This window comes from Daktulosphaira vitifoliae, unplaced genomic scaffold, assembly GCF_025091365.1.
Source record: "Daktulosphaira vitifoliae isolate Bord-2020 unplaced genomic scaffold, ASM2509136v1 Scaffold_1, whole genome shotgun sequence".
NCBI lineage: Eukaryota > Metazoa > Arthropoda > Insecta > Hemiptera > Phylloxeridae > Daktulosphaira > Daktulosphaira vitifoliae.
The window spans coordinates 31,912,240-31,915,510 of record NW_026099572.1 but is presented as its reverse complement, the minus strand read 5'-3'; the positions used below and the strand labels follow the sequence as shown (position 1 = coordinate 31,915,510).

General features: G+C 29.5%; 1 long non-coding RNA gene across 1 annotated transcript; it reads left to right on the top strand.

Annotated features, from left to right (window-relative positions):
• Positions 1–1,505, top strand: LOC126894118 (uncharacterized). The gene is made up of 2 exons (XR_007701316.1): positions 1–825; positions 890–1,505. It is a non-coding gene; the product is annotated as an uncharacterized LOC126894118 (long non-coding RNA).
• Positions 1,506–3,271: the final 1,766 nt, after the last annotated feature.

Genomic DNA, 3,271 nt, shown 5'->3' with positions numbered 1-3,271 from the left:
TCACTTCTTTGAAAGTTTCCAAAAAGTATAATTATACGATAGTACGTCATGAAAAACTGAACGTGAAAATGTTTCAGGTCTGATAGATAGCGTAGTATGTTCTGTTATGTTTATTGGTAATCTTGTTCAGTGCTGTTGGAACGCATGTCCCTCCTCGTCACTTCATTTCTTTTCCGTTCGTGTACCGTCTATTGGTTTGTATTTGCAGCCGCCAAGATCACCGTAACTACGCCGCCGATACCCCTCCACCTCACCTTGTCATAGTTTTAACGCGGTGCGACCTACTACGTTGGGGAGGAACGGCAGCAGCAGCAGCAGGCAAACCATTCGACCAGGTTAACTGGTTTTTCAAACAGTTTTTTGTCGATCGCCGGGCAAGCGGTCGTCGGACGTTATAACCTTCTTTACTCGCTCTTAGATTTATCAATATTTTATGTGTTGATCGTTTTCGTCTGAACGTTAGCGAACAGAGTTAATTTCTTTCGCATAGTCTTATAACGGTTTTTGTTGGTTTACCATTTTTATTATTTAATTGTTGCAGTTTTGCCGGTGATTAGTGCGTATATTGTACTTGTAATTAACCGACCATTAACGCCATGTTGGGGTTTAGACATCGTTTTCGTCGCCGTCGTTAATAAATTGTCTAGACGTTGTGATTAGGGCGATAGTGTGTTACGTTATCTAATAGTTGTGATTGAAGAGAAGCAAAAATAAAAATGCTGTGTGCCGAAGAGATAGCTAGTAGCATAGACGAGCAGGACGCTGGAGCATTCAAGTCACCAATACGACGTCTCGGTTCGACTAGGAAAATTCTGTACTTCAACAGTAAGTTTACTTGTTATATAAATTGTTTTTTTTTGTGGTGTTTTTGTACTGTGTAAATTGTTAGGTAGAAATTTAGGGTCACAAATTGCAATAGGCTCGTGCGCATTTATTAACTACAGGTCTGCGGCCTTTATGTTCCTGTGAAATATAATACGGATACAGCATTCCTCTTAGAAAGCAATGACACACAATAATAGATTTCGGTGTAAAATCACAATGATGTCGCACTTCTCACAAAATATGTCTCGTCGGTTATTTCAATCTGAACGTTTTGCACCTTACGTTGTATTAAACAATTAATTGTGAGATAAAAATTATCTAACGTCTTTTTATTAAAGTAATTAGTTTTATTGTTGTATCCATTTTTATTTTTTTCGTTGCATTCTGAACACCAAGACTGTATGGGAAGACCTTCGAAGATACTCAAAGGATTTAGTCGGATTGCTTCTATTGTTTTAATACATTTTTAAAAGAATTAAATGTATACTCTGTCGTTTCATTTATACACAGTTTACACCTTTCAAATTAATTAAATACTTGATTAAATCATGATTGGTCATGGTATCTCGTATAATTAACTAGAGAAATTATCAGTGATTCATTGAATCAAACTGTACTCGAGATACAGAAAATTGTTAATTTTCTCATGACGAGTGTACTCTTATCATGCAAGGTTAAAACATCAGTTAACAAGTTTTTTCTTCTTTACAACAACGTTAGGAATAAAGAAATTTAACATACTATTTATAACCAAATAAAAATAATGGGTTATTTCGTATAGTTACTCATTGTTCTTTGTACTATTTAATAAATAAAGAATGTCACACTATAAATACAGTAAGTACAGTATAGATTTTTTTGCATCTATATTATATTATATAGAATCTTTATGCCATACATTACATTTGGCGAGTGTATGTGAAAATTAATTCTTAAAACTAATATTTTTAATAAATTTTCGGTGAATAACTAACATATTATATTCTAGTTTTTGGATAAAGTTTAAAAACTACAGTAAATAAGTATCAATGTAGATTTTTTAGTCAAATACCGTATTCTACTTATTTGGAACTACAATGCAATAAAAACTACTAGGTTGAAATAATAGATTTAAAAAATAAATGTTTTTATTCGTCTTAATAGTACCTTCAGTTTAATAAGACCAGAGACCCTAGTCTTGCGGTTTAAACATAAAAATATCAGACTTAAAGTTCATACACTAAAATTATTATTTCGTTTGTCTCATTGGAAAACAAATTTGTAGCACCTCTTGTTCACTAATAAATAAAACACTTATAAAATACTTATTGTCCGCCATAACATTTTCATCGTCTTATTTGTTTAATAGATTTAAATATTGAATTAGTTTTATTCATATTTTTAACCCGAATTGAAAAAGTAATATTAAGTGGGCAATAAAAGTATTTCCTTGGTTTTGTCCAGTTTCATAGTGGATTATAATATCTGGACAGACCTAAGCTTAACACTATTGTTATTTTAGTTAACCCTTAAGTTGAATAATAACACATTGAATAACTTATCGCAATGAGCTAGGCTGACATTAGTCAGTAGTAACAAATAAAAATGTACAACTCATAAATTATTCATGTACACAAACAATAGTACACCAATGTTTTGTTGGCAACTTAATCGTTAATAATTTAAAAGTAATGGCATTTAAAATGTCAATATAACTGAAAAATTAGAGTTATGATATTTTTAACGCTAATAATTACATAATAAATGTATGATACGTATAATACGTTGAAGGAAGTATCATTAAAATTCCTGTGTAAAGTTAGTGAACTATCATATTATTTAATTGTAAATTATTTCATAACGGGGGAGGGTTCTTAATGAATTTTAGTGTCAAATATTAACAAGTTATAGAAATTTATATACATATTTTTTTATTGAAATGTAATAAGTGCATTGTGAAAGGTTCGAGGTTTCTTTAAGTAATTTAAATGTATACAATTTTGGAAAACATCTTTGTAAATATGACATAAATCAATCAGTTGGAACATAATACATGTTATGTAACCATGATAGATTTTGAAGAATTAGATAAATTGTTGTTTAAATATCTTTTATTTATACTTCATTAATTGGAATCTTTAAAGTATATTTTGCACTATAAGTGCATTTATAAATGGATTATTAAAATGAATGTAATTATGTATTATTATAATTATATATTATCATTATGTAATTATATTATCGATCAGTTTTTAAATTCTAAAATTTGTGTTAGCTAAAATTATAGTTTTTAAGCATTAATTTACCTATACCTGCAGTATAGATCACTACAATAAAATGTCATCAGCCGTTATTCTTATACCAGGTGTAAATAAATAAATATTGTGCAATGAAAGTTATAATAATGTATACCGAGTTAAATTAAAAGTATAAAAATGTGTGTATATATATATATATAAAATACTTT